The sequence below is a fragment of the Sciurus vulgaris genome, assembly GCF_902686455.1.
Source record: "Sciurus vulgaris genome assembly, chromosome: 16".
Lineage (NCBI taxonomy): Eukaryota > Metazoa > Chordata > Mammalia > Rodentia > Sciuridae > Sciurus > Sciurus vulgaris.
The window spans coordinates 42,494,354-42,514,651 of record NC_136477.1 but is presented as its reverse complement, the minus strand read 5'-3'; the positions used below and the strand labels follow the sequence as shown (position 1 = coordinate 42,514,651).

General features: G+C 34.6%; 1 long non-coding RNA gene across 1 annotated transcript in view; it reads left to right on the top strand.

The window, feature by feature from the left end:
* Window positions 1–14,686, top strand: part of LOC306646543 — a 402,794-nt gene extending 388,108 nt beyond the window's left edge. Inside the window, exon 2 of the long non-coding RNA XR_013759872.1 lies at window positions 14,507–14,686. This is a non-coding gene — a long non-coding RNA (uncharacterized lncRNA). The remainder of the gene's footprint in view (window positions 1–14,506) is intronic.
* Window positions 14,687–20,298: the final 5,612 nt, after the last annotated feature.

The following is a 20,298-nucleotide window of genomic DNA, read 5'->3' as shown; positions in this document are numbered from 1 at the left end:
AGGATTCATTATGGTGTGTTTGCAGATGGACATAATATAATTTGGAAAGACTTCAGAAATGAACACCCTAAGTCCCAGGGAAAACTATGTTTTACATTTAGATTCAATAAAAATAGGCATCCATGTAGAAACACGATTACCTGATTGGACAAAAGGGGTATGATTTCATGGTAATCGTTTGAGGGTCGGAATCCAGTGAGGGCTGTCTGTTCAAATTTTTCGTGCCCCATGTATCATTTCTTTCCTCCAGGTACAATCAGAATGCATACATGACACATGACACATGAGTGTCATCAGGGGAGAAAAGAGAAGGTCTGAAAGTGGCCTTTTCCGGTTTTATGGTTTGTTTTGGGGAAAGAGCATCTAGTTTCCATGACCCACTTTGGGCAAGAGAAATTCTGGTTTCTGTGACTCACTCCAGGGCAGGAAAAATGTAGGAGAGGGAGGACAGGAAAAGCAGAGAGATTTTGCTTCTGAGGTTCCTTCCAATCCTCTTCAATTGGTATGCTAATGTGCCATATTTTGGGGTATGTTGTTCTTAGTCTTGGGATGGTTAAGAAAGTATTTTGGTTTATAACAGTTCTGTGTCTGAATATCTCACATAGAGCAAGGACCTGACACCTCTGAGTTATAATGATCTCATTTGTAAAATGGAATAATATGAACTATTTACGATGGTCATCAAAATCAAATTAGATACCATAAATAACATGTTTTGTATATTCCTTGTTGCAGAGGAAACACACTTATGAGTGTGTATGACAATAAATGTATATAGACAACATATATTTAAGATGATAGAATCCCCAAATGTGCAGAGAAAATTGGATTAGCATACCAATTGGAGGTAGCAACAGTTATTAACATACCTATTGGAGGTAGCATGCTATTGAGAAATGCAGAACTAAATCATAGGTATAGAAATATCTTAGGCTCCCCTCCTCTATTTCCTTTGATCTTCTTTTATACCAAAAGATAGAGCATACTTCAATAAATTCAGGTTATCTAATCTTATAGGCTCCCTAAATTTTAAATTATATGTTGTAGAATGTGGATAAATATTTCTAAGTGTTTGGCTTTCTTTTTAATATCTCTCTGTTATGATTACATGATAGCAAATGTTAAAATGTTGCTGAAAAGGGGCAGATAATCATTAGAAAATCTATGGCAAATTTCCTGAATGTGAATAATAAGGTTTTTATTTAGAAGGTACCTTTATTTTCAAAAATTGCTTTAATGGTGTTATTCTACAGTATCTCTTTGTAGTAAATATGGGAAATACTATTCATTGTATGAATTAGATGTCAAAAAAAGTGGACTATTCAGTGCCCCAAAATTCAAGAATGCATAACACTAATGACAATAGAATACATGTACTTGAACTGACCCTCACTCTTTTGCTACACTCAGTGGGCCTTATTTCATTCACTGGCAGTTAAACATGAACTCTTTATTCTCACATCTACAGAAGGCATATTAGCCGAAACCCCAGAGTATTAACCCAAGTTATTGTTATGTAATGTGTAGCATAATATTGTAATAACATAAAACAATTTTGCCTTCCAATGTAAACTTTTTCTTGAGCTTTTGTTATAAAGACAATAAAACAGTGATAAAAAATACCATTTATTTTTGAAAACCAAATGTTATGGTTTAGATATGAGGTATTTCACAAAATCTCATGTTTAAAACAATGCAAGAATGTTCAAAGGTGAAAAAACTAGATTATGGAAGGCTAAGTGTAATCAGTGCATAAATTCACTGATGTGGATTAACTGGGTGGCTCTATTGGCAGTTAGGGTATGACTGGAGAAAGTAGGTCACTGGCAATGTGACTTTGGGGTTGATATTTTGCTCCTGGTGAGTGGAGTTTTCTTTCTGCTTCCAGATTGCCATGTTCTTTGCTGCTTTCCTCTGCCACATCCTTCCACCCTGATGTTCTGCCTGACCTTGGGTCCAGAGCTGTGGAGTTGGTCAGCTATGGACTGAACCTCTGAAACCACAAGCCAAAATACATATTTCCTCCTCTTAGTAGTTTTTGTCATGTCTCTTGGTCACAGCAATGCAAAAAATTAACTAAAACATCAAATATGACAGACAAAGGAAGAGTAGCATCTTTGGATGGTATGAATAAGTGAGTGGCATTTCCTATTTTAGAGGAAGGCATATGACATTATTTGGGTATAGTGGAGTATCAGTATATTTGAAAGTAGAATATTCATAAGTTTTTTTCTTTCTGCTCTGAACCATTTATTATAGATGTTATTAGTGGGGGGGGGTACTGGTACATATTTAAAAAGAGGATCTCAGGGAAATAAGTCATGTTTTGTAGTATTAGTCAATTTATGCAAATATTCCCACCACAGCCAATTTCAATTTGCCAAAATAGAGTCGCTGAACAGAGATTTGGAAAAGATGTACAAACAAATATGAACTGATTTCGGCCACCATTGGATATGATCTTCTATGCCATGTTTTTATTACTAATTGTAGTGGCCATGAGGATGTACTTTAAAGACCTTCAACTACAGAGACAGTAATTAACCAAGAGCCCAGAAACATGTTTTGGAACTGTCATATTTGTGCAGAGGTCACACCTCTCAGGATGGCTCCCAGTTATTGTAGGCCCATTCATGGAAGACTTGGAACTTCTTTGACAACCGATTTTGGTTCAAAGACTTCCTAGTGGCTTTGCCAAACCTCTCTTGCCGGCTTGGCGGTCCATTCAATTCCTGTTTCCTCTGTCCCTCATTCAGGATCAGATCTACATGAAGATCTCCCAGCCTTTCCCATTTTCTTTGACAATCGTTCACCTTAATAATATCCTTCCATGGTCAATTTTTTTCATGTTCTCTCCCAGAGGACTTGAACAAACATTCCGTTCACAGAACATCATTATGTAGTAGAAAATATTGTTACCTTATCCATATGTACTGGACCCACGTGAAAGCTATAGCTACAGTGAAGACTTGTCACAGGCACCTTTGCTTCCGTAGCACAAGTGCCCCTTCTCTGGTGCTTCAAGAACCCATAGGAGGGATGGGCTGGCTGCAAAATAAAAGCTATGAAATTTACTTATCGGAAATAATGACAGAAGACAGAATTATCTTAGAACTAGGTGCATGACAGATTGAGCCGTCCATAAACGTCTGGCTCTAACAAAGGAAGGAGCTGGTGCTTGGTTTATTTATAGCAGTACAGATCAAAAGGGGACCAAAAGGAGAAAATCAGTATGGGGGTGGAGTTAAGCAAGCCATTTGGCTCTAGTGTCATTCCCACATCCAAGGCTTGCTTTTGAATTTCAGCTGTGAATCAATGCAGGATAACCACACGACTCAGGCAGTTCCTGAGGCCAGATCCTCCTGTCTAATAACTCAATCAAGTTTGGTTCTCATACAAGCCAGGGGTGGTTCCCCACAGGGGAATTTGAAAGCAAAGAGAACTCTTTATTCTTGCATCTAGATAGGATATGATAACCCAAAATCCCGAGCATTAACCCAAAGTTTTGATATTTTGTAATGCTAAGCATAGTACAATAGAGTACAATTGTGCTTTCTAATGTAAACTTGTTGAAACAGGAATGACTCTCTGTGATAAGGGAGAAGTGATGGATAAAGTTTTCCATTTTCTTGCTCCACCACGTGACTATTTTGTTTTATAAGGTTGTACAGAAGATTCCTGGTTGCTGCATGAAATAAGTTGCCAATTATCTTACACCTCTTTGATGATTTTCTCTACTCTGTCCCAACTCCTATATGAAGGCTTCCTGGGATCACTTCCCAAATAAACTATTTGTACCCAAAACCATGTCTTTGGTTCTGCATTTGGGTAAACCCATAATAAGGTATGTCGTCAAAATCAAGTGTGTTATATTTGAAATTGCTTTATTTGTGTAAGGATTCAGAGGTTAGAATTTATTTGGGTCAGTAAGAAGAGTAAATGTGGGAATATGTATAAGGAAACAAAGGGGGGATGGTGATATGGTAAGCTCTGGAGTATAGGCTCTATCTAAAGGAGATGGGAGCTCTGCAGTCTCTTTTTGTTATAAAGAAATGTTGACCGTGAAAGCCAGGTCTTATTTTTACAGACAAGTGATAAATTCAGAATGTATACATATATATATTATATATATATATATGTATATATATTATATTTTTTTAAAGTTATATGAGCAAAATAACATATGTATTTCCTACATGTTGGAAGTGGAGCTCAGGTTTGTGATCAGTGACCAGAAATTCTGGAGAGAGCTCTTGGTAGATTTAACATGTATAAATGCAAGAATAGATGTCACTCCTTTGATGTCAATCTCTTTCAACAATAACTTCTTGATCTTCCCTGTTCTGTTTTTGTATACTCTTGAGAGAATTCCAGGGCTTGTGGCCTATCAAATCCAGTAAGAAAACAGGTGAATCAACATGACTTCAAGTGCCTTGCATGGTCTATTTATGTAAAGGAATCGAGAGTCGAGAGTTTTTATTCTCCTCTCAAACATAAAACCTCTGATGTTTTAGAAAGAAAATAGGTGAGTGGAGGGAATTCTTGTTCCTAAATAAAATGTCACTAACTTAAAAAGCAACCTGCAAGACCAGATTTCCTTATGATACTTGAAATGTACAAACTTCACTTTGCTTTCCAATTGTATTTGCAATGTCTATTTTATCTCTCTTTTTCCGGTAACTTTTTTGCTATTGGTAAATTATAACCTGATGCTGTCCCTTCTAATCTTTGATGCTACAAACTTTTCTCCTTACCTTTCTTGCATCAATTATTTCTTTATCCCTCTTTTTTAAAACTCCTTCTCATCCTTTACAAGACTTAGCTTAAATATTACAACCTCAGTGAAATCTTACTTTTCTGAGCACCTATGCAGAATGAGGAAAACTATGTGTCCAAAAATTAGCATAAATCTCTTGAGTAGTACTCTATTTTATATTTGTTTCATTGTCTATCCTTCCACATAGCAAGACTGGCCATATACTTTTATTATTTATGGTCTAGCATAGAACCTGACATCTACTATGTGATTAGAACATTTTTGTGAATGGATGAAACTTCTTAACTTGCATTCCTTTTTCCCATGTTCTTCTTACCCATCATCTGGTCTCATGCCAGCAGCATTTATGATGATAGAAGAAAAACTGTCATTGCCAGGCCTATTCCATTATACCCCATGGATCCTGGCTCTTCTTTCTTTGTTTCTCCCTTTTCCTGTAGATGCCTTGAATAGAAGTGTACTGGGGAGGGAGATGGGAATGTGAGAAAGACAGAAGGACAAAGCATTGATAAAGGCAAATTTGACAATAAAGAGGGATTTACTCAGTCACTAATGAAGGAGAAGCATTGTTCTCGACCATGTAGCTTAGCTTCACAAACACCCTTGGAGATAATGAGGGTAAACATTATGGTCCCAATTTAGAGATGAGGATGCTGAGGAGTGACAACCTAATACCATCTACCCTTTCCTACTCTTACACATCACTACTGGCAATTCTTTCAGTTTAAAGGCTAGAGCACCTTATTCCCCATCCAGTCCCCCTGACAGACTCCATACCATTTCCTTATTTTTTTTAAATCTCTCATCTTTTGCTGCTGTCTTTATTAGCCAGATGCTCTGAAAATCAAATCCAGTGACAACTTGGCTAGAATAAATGATCAATGTGCTAAGTAATGCTATGTGATTCCTTTTATAAAGATAATCCAGGCTTTCTTGACATTCATCTATGAAGATTGGTTGAAGCTAATAAAATCAGGCCTCTTATAGTACAGGTGGGTGGGCTGACTGACCCTGTATCTCAAGTGATTCACAGTAATGTGTGGTTCCTTGTGATAATTAGGAGTCCCACAGGAGGAACAAGTTAAATAATTCCCTCCAAGTGATGGATGCTGTCAGTAAGTGAGCCTTATGTACCTTTATTTTCTTTATGCCTCTCTAATCAAACTCCTGGAGAAGCTTGTTTTAGAAGACCATGTGTGATTTTAAAATGGCTATGTAGGTTAGATAGAGGGATGCTAGCAAAAAACTAGGGATGCCTTGAGTGCCACATCTGTTCTTGATGTCACATGTGGAGGCATCCATATTTGTCCATAGGCAGAGCTTAGGGCATGACATATAACCTTCAAGGCACTCTGTTCTTCAGGATGGACTGGGCTAGGAGATGGAATTCATGTATTTTCCCCTATTTTTCCCACTAAGTACAACTATGATGCTTAGATAGTATATATGACTCAAACAGAAGAAGATTCTGAAAAGTGGATAGAAGGAAGATTGGCTCTTGAGACCCAAGAAAAAATACAATGGTGAGTTGTCTGGATTTTTTTTTTTTTAACTAATATATTCCAAACCTGGAAATCAAGAATCCAACAAGCCAGATATGCCAATGGGTAGAGATAACCTCACCAAAAATATCTATCTAAAGGATCGGTAATGGGGTAGCTAAGCAAAACAAAAAGCTGTAGATTCTACCACTATACTCAAAATCAAACACCACAGAAAAATCTGTGGCCCCATCCCCCACCTACTACAGCAAGGATGAAATGAGAAGCCTAGGTTTCTACTCTTTCCAGGCTGTAATGAGGTCTTCAACACTCCACTTTTATGTTTTAGAGAGGTGAGAGAAGGCAGCCAGGAATTTCAGTGCCACCAGGTGATAACTGCCCTTTGCAAGGTCAGTAGAGACCAGTGGGGAACCTAGATTTTTCACCTAACCTGACAATTATAAAGCACCTCTTCTGGGCTGATGTCAGGAGGTCAGGCAAAAGGTCAGGATACTCATCACCACATAGTCCACCCTGGTCCATAGAAGTTCTAAATGAATATAGAGAAAATATTTATGAAAATCATAAATAGGGAGAGTAAAAGGGATATTAAAGAAGGTAAAGTTTCTATATTTGATATGAAATAGTAAAATGACATAGACTATAATAAATTATGTATATATAATATGTAGAGCAACCACTTAAAACTCTCATAAAGCAATAACCTCAGAAACACTATAGATAACTCAAAACGATATTCCAAAAAATACCTAGAAAGTTATAAAGATTCTAAATGTGTATGTACCATACAATCATGCTATAAAATATGTGAAGCAAAAACTGATGGAATTGAGAGGAGAAACAAACAAATCCACAATTACAGTTAGAGACAGAAATATCCTCTTTCAACAATTATTAGAAAAACAAGAAAGAAAACCAATATGTATATAGAAGAATTCAGTAGTCTTTTCAATCAACAGAATCTAATCCACATTTACGGAAAAGTTCACCCTAGGACAGAAGAATTCACATGCTTTTCAAGTGTCCTTCAAATATATATATATATATATATATATATATATATATATATAAATACAGACCATATCCTTGATTATAAAGCAGTCAACAATTTTAATTGAAATAATTCAGAGTAAGTTCTTATATCATAGTGTAAGCAAACCAGAAGTAAACTGATAACAAAATGATAACAGAAAAATCCCCAAACACTTGGAAACTAAACAACACACTTCTAAATGATACATGGTTGAAGAGTAAGTCTTAAGGGGAATTTTTTAATGCTACATTTCACTGAATGAAAATTTTTAAAATTCTATCAAAATCCATAAACTGTTGCAAAAGTAATGCCAAGAGGAAAATTTTGGTACTAAATACATACATTATAAAAGTGTCAAATAGATGATCTAATATAGTACCTCAAGAAACTATCTAAAAATGAAAAATAAAGAGTAAAATAAACTCAAAGCAAACAGAAAGAAGGAAATAATGATGACAATGGAAGGAATAAGTGAAGTTGAAAACAGCAAAACTATAGAAAAAAATGGAGAAAACATCTATTTCTTTGAAAAGATCAGTAAAATTGCAAACTTCTAGCAAGAATGAAAGAGAAAAAGTAGAAAAGACACAAATTGCCAATATCAAAAATAAAATGGGGATTCCAAGATGGTCCAATAGAGGTGCTCGGCATTCATCTCCTTCTCCACAAAGAGAAACTAAAGCAATGTGTGGATAGCTGCATTTTGAGGTGAGTGACCATGGGAAATGCTAGAAATCAACAAGAAATAGAATTTAACCTTGTAACAATCTCAGACCCAGGATGACAGCATAAAAAGAAAAAGTGCCCCAGCAAACACAATCCTGGCTTCCAAGCTGGAGCTGGAGGTGAGGTCTAGGTAGGGTAAGGGTAAGTTCCAGCAAACTCTATCAGGGCAGATGCCAGCCGTTCCTAGCACTGGAAACTTTTAGTCATCACAGGCTGGTAGCCCAATTAAGGAAGCAACCTATCGTCTTGACAGTTGCTTTACTTTGGAGAAGGGCCTTACGTCATCTCCCCATTAGATCCAGAGCTCAGGGTACAGTAGCTAGTTGCCATCTAAAGAAGTGAACTATTGTTTCAATTCCTGCTTCCCTAGAAACTGGGTAACCCTGCATATTTTCATCTCTAGATCCCATAGAAATTCTACCAGACTGGCTTGAAGGGTTGCAGCCCAATAAACCCAAATTAACTCAGAAGAGTAACTGGTCCCCATCACCAAACTCTGCTTCGATTCCTGTAATTCAGGGGATAGGAATCCCAATACAGGTAGGAATGGAGGGTGTTTTCCTCAAGTTCCAGGAGACAAGGATTCCTGTCTTCTAAGATCAAAGGAATGGCCAGCCACATGTGGACTTGCACCAATGCCAAGACAGAAAGCTGGTACCCACACATTGCTCATGCCATCTCCTTCCCCCTTGGCAATCATGCCTTATTTGGTATGCATTAATGACAAAGTTGGGGTTAACCACCATACTGTTTACATGGTCTCTCCTTCTTTTCCTTATCACATTTGGGTGCACTGCAGAAGAGGAAAGAGGAATACCTTGACTCCAGACACCAATGTACCTGTCAGAAATGAAAAAATAAATAAAAATTTTTAAGACAGAAAAAAAACCCAACAAGGAATTCATCATCATCAGATTGGCTTTACAAAAGGTGGTATGAGAGTCCTCTGTCTAGAATAATAAGAAAGACAACTGCCATCTTGAAAACACATGCGAAGATAAAACCCACTGGTAGAGTATACACACACACACACACACACACACACACACACGAACACTCACAAACCACCAAAGATAAACAAGAAGAGAGGAAGAATAGAATGAATAACAATCAAAACAAACAGAAATTTAAAAAAAGTTAGATGCCTAAGTCCTTATATATCCATAATAACCTTGAATGAAAAGGGACTAAATCTCTAAATATAAGACAAAGACTCTTTGAAAGGATATCAAATAAGACACAATGAGATTTTTGTCCAGAGGAAACTCACTTCACCCATAAACACACACACAGACTAAAAGTTAAAAGATGAAAAAATGTATACAGTATGAATGAATCCCAAAGTAAGCAAGAATAACTATTCTTAGATTAGAAAAAATAAACTTAAACACAAAAACTGTAAAAAAATGAAATGTCACTATATAATGGTCAAGGGAAGATAAGTTTAACAAGATGATGTAACAACTCTAAAAGTATGAGCATCACTTCCTTAACACCCAATTCAACACAGATGCAAAAAATACCAAGAAAATGTTAGCAGACTGAATTTTAGCACACAAAAATATTATCTGTCAGGATCAAGGGAAATTTATCACAGAGATTTAAGTACAGTTCACATCAATGTCATGTGGTGATAGACATATCAATTAACATAATGTATCACGTTGACAAAATGAAAGAAAAAATCGTGATCATTCCAGTTGATGATCCTAGTAGGAAAAACATCTGATAAAATTCAATATCTATTCATGATGAAAACCTTGAACAAACTGGTATAGAAGGATCATCCCTCAACATACTAGTTTTTCAGTGTTTTTATTAATGTGTGTAGTCATACATAATCATTATGTTCATTCTGACATAATCATATATGTATGAAATATATTTGCTCCATTTTATTCCCAGTACTTCCTCTTTCCATTCCCTCCTCCCATTCTCTGATCTCCTTCTAGTGATCTTCTTCTAGTCTTTCTTCTATTTATTTATAATGTTTAAAAAATCGATGCTTTATAGATACACATAAAGGTGAAATTCACTGTGGTATATTCATATATGTCCATGGCATAACTGGGTCAATATCATTCTGTTGTTTCTCCCTCTTCTCATCATCCTCCCTCCCCCTCTATGTCCTTCATCTACTCTGCTGACCTCCCTTCTATTTTCATAGGATCTCCCCACTTTTTCCATTATTTTGCTCTTACTTCCACATATGAAGATATGTGGAATATATGCATATAGCCTGTACCATTTTGAATGGGGAAAATCCAAAAACATTTCCTCTGAGATTTGGAAGACAAGGGTGTCTACTCTCACCACCCTTATTCAATATAGTATGGAGAGTTTTAGTCAGCACAATTAGGTAAGGAAAATAAAAGGCATATAAATAGTAAGGGATGAAGTCAAACTACCTCTGTTTGCATATTAAAAATTCTATATTCAGAAAAACCTAAAGAATGTACCAAAAGACTGTAAGAAATGATATATTAATTCAGTAACATAGCAGGACACATAAACATACAACGATTAACAGCTTTTCTACATACAATAATGAGTTTTCTGAGAAAGAAATCATGAAAGCACTCTTGTTTACAATAAATACAAATAAAACAAAACAAAATTAAAATACCTAGGAATAAATTTGACCAAGGAAGTGAAAAACATTTGAAATGGAAATCACAAAATATAAACAAAAGAAATTGAGTAAGACACAAAAAGATGGAAAGAATTCTCAAGTTATGGGTTGTAAGAATTAATATCATTAAAATGTCCATATTTCCCAAGGGATCCAAAGACTCAATGCAATCTCATCAAAATACCCATGTCATTCTTCACAGAACTAGGGAAAAAAAATCCTAAACTGCAAATGAAAGCACAAGAGACCCTGAGTAACCAAAGCAATTTTAAATAAAAAACCAGTGGCCCCACAATACCTGATTTCAAGACATACTACAGAGTCATAGTGACTAAAATAGTGTGGTACTGATATAAAAACAGACACAGACCAAGAAAATAGAATAGAGATCACAAAAATATACCCGCACATCTACATTCAACTGATTCTTGACAAAGGTGTCAAACACATACAACGGAAAGAGGATAGTCTTTTCAATGAATGATCCTGTGTTAACTGGATACCTACATGTGGAAAATTAAAATTTGAACCCTAACACTCACCATGTACAAAAATCAACTTAAAATTAATTGAAGATCTTGAGGCTGGGGTTGTAGCTCGTGGTAGAGCACTTTCCTAGCCCATGTGAGGCACTTGGTTCAATCCTTTATTTATTTTTAATGTGGTGCCACATTAAAAATAAATAAATAGTATTTTCCATCTATAACAAAATATATATGTATATTAAAAATTAATCAAGGATCTAAATTTAAAACAGGAAACTATAAAACTACTAGAAGAAAACATAAGGGAAAGTCCAGTATATTATTATAGGCAATAATATTTTTTTGGTATGACTACCAAGTCACAGGAAACACAAACAAAAATAAACAAGTTGAAATGCTTCAGATTGAAAAATTTCGGCACAGCAAAGCAAAACATCAATGGAATGAAGAGGCAACTTAGTGAAAGAGAAAATGTTGGCCTACATTCATCTGACAAAGAATTTCTATTCAGAACATAAAAGTAACTCATAGTACTTAACAAAAATCCAAATAGTTCAATCAAGAAGTTGGCAAATGATCTGAATAAATGTTTTTCAATACAAGAAATACTAATGACTAAGAAATATGTAGAAAAAATTCTCAATACCATTGTCATCAGAGAAATACATATTAAAACATAATAAGATAGTATTCATTTACATATAATAAGATATTATATTCACTCCAGTTACAATAGTCATTATCAAAACAAAACAAAAAAAAATGATAAATAATGGTGAGGATGTGGAGAAAAAAAGCACTCATAAACTTTTGGTAGAAATGTAAGTCCGTGTAGTCATAATGGAAAACACTATGGAAGTTCCTCAAAAAATTAATAATATATCTACCAAATGATCCCTCTGTCCCACTTTTGAGTATATATTCAGAGGAAATAAAATCAGCATGACCAAAAGGTGTTTTTATGTCCTTGTTTATTGCTGCACTATTCATTTCAACAGCTAAACTATGGGATCAAAACAGGTGCCCCAAAGTGGGTGCCTGGATAAAGAAAATATAGTATGTATACTGGATAAAATTTTATTCAGTCACAAAGAATAATGAAATCTTGTCATTTGCTGAAAGATGAACAAAACTGGAGAAAATTATGTTAAGTGATATAAACCAGACACAGAAATACAAGTACCACATGTTCTCTCTCACATGTGGAAGCTACGAAAGTCAATCTGAATGCAGAAGAATAATTATTAATGATTAAGAAGAGTGGTATGTGGCTAGAGGGAGGCTGAATTCCATTAGCACACACTATATGCATGTGTAGACAATCAACTGAACCCCATTAAGAATTACAATTAATACATGTCAATCAACAAAATGAAATATTAAAAAAGAGTAAAACAGTGTATTTTACTAAAGTGGATATCAAAGACTCTGTGAACATCAAAAGATGATGAACACACACAACAGACATGTCCATAAAGGTGGAGTTAACAACTTAGATGAAATGTGACAATTCCTCCAATAACAACTAACAAACACACACAATATGAAATAGATAACTTGTATATTCCCATAACTATTGAGGAAATGGACTTCATAATTTAAGAACTCAAAATAGAAATCTCCAGGTCCAGAGGGTTTCACTAGTGAATGCTAATAAATATTTAAATAATTAGCAAGAATACACATATCTTTTAGAAATTATATAAGAAGGGAACATTCCTCTGTGCATTTATTATGAAAATTCAAAACTAAAACCAAAGTAGAAACAAAAATAAAACTAAAGGTCAATTTCCCTCATAATAGTTTCAAAAATCCCTTAAAATATTAACAAATAGAATCCAGCAATATGTTAAAAGAAGCATACAGCACAATTGAGAAGTGGTTATTGTGGGGATGCAAGACTTGTTCAATATTAAAAAATCAGACAATTAGTTCTCCATATGAACAAACTAAATAATGAAGATCACAAAATCGTATCAATATGTAAAGCAAAGAATTTGATAAAATTCAATAATCATTAATGATAAAACCTCCCAGAGATTTTGGTATGAAAGTGGAATATCCTCAACTTAAACAAAAAAAAAAGACATCTGCAAAAGCCTATAGTTAACATTATTTCTAATGGTGAAAGACTGAATGTTTTACCCCGTAAGTTAAGAGTAACATGTGTATGTCTATCTCTCCACTCTTGGTGCTGGAAATTCTCCAGTTTCAAAGAAAAAGGAAAAAGAAAATAAAAGACAAACAATTTAGAAAGGAGGAAATGAAAGCTGTCCCTATTTGAAGATTACATGATGGCTATATTGAACATAACCAATAATCTAGAAAAATTTCCTAGGACTAGTAAGCTAATTCAGCAAGATCACAGAATGTAAGATAAACTATAGTACTTTGATGAATGAAAACCTATTATATTTATTTTATTAGCAATTAACTAAAGAAAACAAATTAAAAAAATAATGTTCATGGTCATCTAAGGAAATTAAACAGTTGTAAATTTAACAAAACAAGTTGCTGAAACTATGCAGGGCTGATAAAGGAAATTAAGAAAACCTCAGTAACCTCATACTGAACTCATGGATTGGGAAATTTCACATACTAAAGATATGAATTTCAACAAATCTATGTATGTATTTAAAGCAATTCCTATCAAAATCCCAGAAGTGATTTTTGCATATATCGATGAACTTATTCTAAATTCATCTGGAAAGAAAAACAACTAGAATAAAAACAATTTGGGATATGTTACTGTAGTATGCTAATTTTTAAGTCTTTGGGTATAAACCGAGGAGTGGGATAATTGGGTCAAAAAGTGGGTTCATTCCAAGTTTTCTGAGGAATCTCCATACTGCTTTCCAGAGTGGCTGCACCAATTTGCAACTCCACCAGCAATGTATGAGTGTGCCTTTTTCCCACACATCCTTGCAAACATCTATTATTGCTTGTATTCTTAATAATAGCCATTCTAATTGGAGTAAGATGAAATCTTACAGTTGTTTTAGTTTGCATTTCTCTAATTACTAGAGATGTTGGACGCTTCGTGTATTTATTAATCACACGTTATGTCTTTTTCTGTGAAGTGTCTGTCCAGTTCGTTGGCCCATTTATTGATTGGGTTTTTTGTAGTTTTGGTGTAAAGTTTTGTAAGTTCTTTGTAAATTTTGGAGATTAGTGCTCTATCTGAAGTGTGTGTGGGAAAAATGGATGAAATTGGAGAATATCATGCTAAGTGAAATAAGCCCCCAAAAAACCAAAGGCTGAATGTTTTCCCTGATAAGTGGATGATGGTACATAATGGGGGTGGAGGGTGGGGGATGAGAGAAGAATGGAGGAACTTTAGATTATGTAGAGGGAAATGAGAGGGAGGAGGGGCAGGAATATGAAAGATGGTAGAATGAGACAGACATCATTACCCTATGTACATCTATGATTACATGAAGGGTATGACACTACATTGTGCAAGACCATAGAAATGAAAAGTTGTATCCCATTTGTGTACAATAAAATGCAGTCTGTAAAACTAAAAAAAAATTTTAAAAAGCAATTTCAGGTAGAATATTAAAATAAGAAATATGTATTTTCCTGATTTTAAGACTTATTATAAAGTTGATTATAAGATTAATTATATAACAAGACTGGGATAGAATAGACAATACAAAAATATATTTACAAATATGATCAACTGATTTTTAACAAAGTTGATCATTCATATACATGTTAAAAAATGTAAGATGTGGTCTCACACCTTATACAAAAACAAATTTAACTCAAAACGAATTGGAGGCATAGTGTAAAGACAAAAACTACCCAAAGAACAATGGATAATATGATAAACTTTTTATTGAGAAATCATATTGTATATGATCTTGATATAAATATATATACATTGTGGAATTTTAAATCAAGCTAGTTAACTTATCAATTCACCTAATTACCATTTTTTTGTGGCAAAAACATTAAAAGTCTACTCTCTTGGCAATTTTGAAATGTATAATATTTTATATTGCATTTTTAATCTTGGATTATAGGACTTTGTTACATTTATCCACAAGTAATGATTATATAAAATAATTAATTAGGTTAACAAATAATTATGCAAGTGGAAACTAAACAGAATACCTAAGAAGTTTGATTACATATATACAATGTGTTTTAAAATTATTTAGAATTTGTGAATTAGTAATTTTACAATGCAGAATTCTCCTTTGGATTCCCCCTGACAAACAGCAGCTTTTTTGTTTAGTTTTGTTTCTTTGTGTCCTTACTTTATGGCACTGATGGTTGTTATTGCCTTTGTCAACGGGCACTGAGCACAGGACACAGAGCTCTGTACCAGACCCAGGCTTAGGAAAACAGAGCGATTTAAGCATCTTAAATCAAATGAAAACGAAGTATACATCCCCAGCATTGCTCTCTGCCACCTTCCTTTTTTTGCATATAAGAAAATGTAATTCCTTAGAAAAGCACACGTGTCTTAAGTGACAGAAAATTCAACAAAGTTTTTTTTTTTTTTTTTTTTTTTAAGAGTCTGAGCCTGATATTACATAAATAAATGTTTGGAAGCAAGTTGTTTAGACAACAGATCACCCTCCCAATTGCAATTTTATAAAATCCAGCTAGTGCAAAGTTAGTAACCCAAAACCAGAGTTTCATAACCACACAAGCTTCCTTTTGGCTGCCTTCCAGCACTCTGGAAATACAGTCTGGAGAATTTGAGTATTATATACATTTTTTCTACATAAACAAGCTTCCTTTCCTTTCTAGTTTTTAAAAATTCAATTTCAGTTTCTTTCTTTATCTTTATTCTTTTGGGGGATTGAATTCAGGTCCTGGTGCATGCTAGGCACCTACTCACCACTGAGCAATATCCCCAGCTGTTTCGGTTTCTTAAACTGACATCTGAGCTATGGATACAAATTTATCAGGCAATCACGAATTTTTTTCCAGTAAAATTATCTCAGCAGTTTAACATAAAGGGTGGTTTCTGCTCAGGTATAGCAACTGAGCATAAGCAGTACTGTTTTTTTTTTTTTTGACTCTTTATTTTTTAAGTGACAATAACCTGTAGATTAAAGCAAAATTGTGTTTTTCCTAAGTCTAAGATAGGAAGCATGGGTCAGAACTTCAGCACTCATATGAATACATTATCTCTGATGTACAAAAATTTATTTCATTATTAGAGATTATCTACTTTTTGGAAAAGTGAAGAGGATGTATCTTTAAAAATACACCATGCATTTTCCTATTGCACTGTATTCACCTTCCTCTGCCTTACAGGGACAAGGTCTTTTTCTTTAGTGTCATGCAAACATCTAAAATGGAGTTATGAGAGAGAGAAAGAGAGAGAGAGAGAGGGAGAGAGAGAGAGAGAGAGGCTAATTAAAATCTCATCCTTCCTGTTTTACACCTTTGAGATATACAGTAGAAATATGGTAGAAGATACAAATGGTGGCCACAAATGTAACTTTAAATTTTCAAGTAGCAATATTAAACAGACAAGAAGAAATAGGTGAATTTTAATAACACATTATAGGTAAACTAATACTTTCAAAATATTATCATTTTGACATGTAAACAACATAAAAATTAGTACTAAGATATTTTACATTCTTCTATTAAGTGCTGGAAATGTGACATGAATTTTACACTCGCAATGCATTCAGTGTGGATAAGCCACATCTCAAGTGCTTAGCAGTCACTAGCTACTGACTGCATTCTGGAAGTGCAGCTGAGAGAATAAGTGTGAAGGGTTGCTTTATGCAAAGGGACTTCATTCAGTGACTACTGCCACAGTATTTTTGTGTTGTGCTTGTAGTCTTTACATGTGCATGCTGCTATATTAATCTTATACAGTGGAATAGACTCTTTAATAGTATTACAGAATTGTTTATTCAAGCTTGGTTTATTTCTTCATTATGTATTTGTCTCCTTTTGTGAACTAAAAACCGACCGTAATCATGTGGAAAATCAAGAACAAAGTGCAACATTTTGCAGTAGTTCTATAGTAGTGATAAAATAATCGGTCACATCCACCAAGAAAATAAAAAAAAAAAAAAGAAAAAGAAAAAAAAGAAAAAATATACTCCAGAACTCCTTTGAGTCTTCCTTAAGAACTAAAAGTAGGCAAATTCTAGAACTAAAATAAGAAATCATGAAAAATTATTCATTTCGGAAATAAACTGTTTAACTGACTTTTTTTAAAGGAATTCAAGGACAATGGAATCATGTATTGGAGCGCCCCAAAATTTAGTATTCACAAAATTTAATAATCTACCTATGCAGATGGCATCGAGAACAAATGTCTGAATAGTACACCATATTGAACTTGCTCTTCTTTGGCTTTCCCCACGCCCCTTTATCTCAGTCATTTCTTGATAAATTTCATCAATAACCACAGAATTCACCCAGCTCTTGTGATTCTCTTACCTGTGGCACAGTCTAGTCTGAAATGAAAAATCCAAATAAATTATTTAAAATATATCAGATGATGTGATTCCTCAACTAAAACTTTCCAACAGCTTCCATTTTCCCAAAGATGGCACGCCGAGCTGCATGAGCTCTGCTGTCCCATCCGCCGAAAGCCCCTGCAGTTCCTCCTGATTCTCACTCCGCCCCCTTCTCCTGGCTTCACCGATGTTCTTTGAACAAGTGGAAACTCCATCCCTGTGTTGGTGACACTGTCCACTCCTTCTGCCTGAAATGCATTTTCCCCAAATATTGACCTGGATGCTCTCCCATCTCTACCCACTCTTTATTTTCACTTTTTAGGTGAATTCTACCCTGACCACAATACTTTAAATTGCAACCTTTAAAGTTTTAACTTGCAATTCTTAATGACTCTTTCTTCCCCGCTCCTCCGTCTGTCTGTCTCTCTCTGTTTTATGACTCTTACCATCTTCTAGCATATTACATACTTTATTTCTTGGTTATGTCAATTTTATTTTCTGCTTTCCAACATGAGAATGCAAACTTCACTGAGGTGGGGACCTTCTCTTAGTATTGCCTCAAATTTCATAGATAAATTTTAATATTCATCTATATGGCAGAAATATGAATAAAAATTTGACTTTTATTGCTCACATTTTCTTTTCCTTTTCGTTGCTTTGTGCTTACTATTTATCATTTATATTTTATGTATCACAGTTGAAGAGGCTGTATATTTTAGATAGACATGTGTTGTTGAACGTCCCAGTCCTAGACATATATGTGTTCTGATAGCAATGAATGTGTTTCTTCCTGTTTCATCCCTGTATGTAACAGAATGCAGAGGAGCTACGGTAGATATTCAATGCATATTTGTTGAATGTATGTATGAGGTTAGGTCATCATTTTGCACTTTAGCGAGCTACCTGGGGCATTTGAACTGTGGGTTAGTATCAGGAGAACTTTCACTTCTTTTTCTTTAACTTTTAAATTTTGTTTGTTCTAATTAGTTGTATATGACTGTAGAATGCATTTACACATTTTGATAGCTCATGCATAAATGGAGTGTAATCTCTCATTTTTCTGATTATACATATTGTAGGATCATATTGGTCATGCAGTCATATATGTACATGAGGTCACTTCTTTTTGAAAACCAGATTTGCACTGACTTGGAATCCGTTCTATCTCACTCATTGTATTTTTGCCAATAAGTATTTGATCTTTTTACCATGAATTTACATGCACTAAATCACCACTGAATAGTAAGAAAATAACCCAATTTGGCATCTTTGATTAGTAAACTGAAGATGTTTTTATTCAGGCACATCATTGAGCAACATGGAATCAGTTACTTTACTAAATTAAAATAGTGTATAAAGCAGAACTTGTGCAAATAGGAAAGGGTGAGAAAGTAACATACATGGGAAAAGAATCCTTTTTCTTAAAACCGCCTGGGATTGTGGTTTATCAACAGTAGTTGTATTATTCAGTTAGGTAATTAGTTAGCAGTGATTTATATGTATTCAAAGACAAAGTTTTCCAACAAGAGAATCAGGATGCTCCAGTGTGTACTTAATTAGAGGACATGATGCATTTTCTATGATGCTTTGAGCCATTTTAGAGAAATAGCAACAGATTTGAATAAGGATACCTGAAACCCACCATGTGGAGTCTCCTTTGGGACTTCTAGTTCATGGTTTTTGTTGTGTTTTTTCCTATTTTTATGCATAGGTAGGGAGCTCCTTATGACCTACTACAAATTGTCTGGGCCATATTATCATATATGTTTGACTGCCTTATTTTATTTAGGTCTCACAAATCACCCACTGCATGTTGGATCATTAGCCAAAGGTTAAGAAAACTAAGCGGAATTTTTCAGGTTATTTTCAAAATTAACTATGTACAATGTTTAATTCATTACCAACAATCTCATATTTAAAACATTCACAGACCACATCTGTAATCCTAGCAGCTGGGGAGGCTAAGGCAGGAGCGCTACAAGTTCAAAGTCAGCCTTAGCAATTTACGGAGGTTATAAGAAAATTAGCAAGACCCTGTCTCAAAATAAAATATTAAAAAATGGGGTTGAGAATGTGGCTCAGTGGTCAAGTGCTCCTGGGTTCAATGCCTGGTCCTCCCCCCAAAAAAAAGAAAAGAAAAAGAAACAAACATTTACAGAAAGTAAATATCTTTCAATAAACTGTATACTTCCCAGGATATCTCCATTTTCTCCATAGTGGGATCCTGCATGCAAAAGCTGGAGTTAGAGACAAAAAATAATGTATAATCAATTATCTGATTAATGTAAAATTTTTTTAAATCTTAATTTTAAAATTTAAAATTCATTAGTTACCGACTAGAATGGTGAGGTGATTATCAAGAATACAAGCAACAATAGGTGTTGGCAAGGATGTGGGGGAAAAGGTGCACTCATACATTGCTGGTGGGGCTGCAAATTAGTGCAGCCACTCTGGAAAGCAGTGTGGAGATTCCTTAGAAAACTTGGAATGGAACCACCATTTGACCCAGCTATCCCACTCCTTGGCCTATACCCAAAGGACTTAAAATCAGCATACTACAGAGATACAGCCACATCAATGTTCATAGCTGCTCAATTCACAATATCCAGATTGTGGAACCAACCTGGATGTCCTTCAATTGACGAATGGATAAAGAAACTGTGGCATATATATATATATATATATATATATACATAT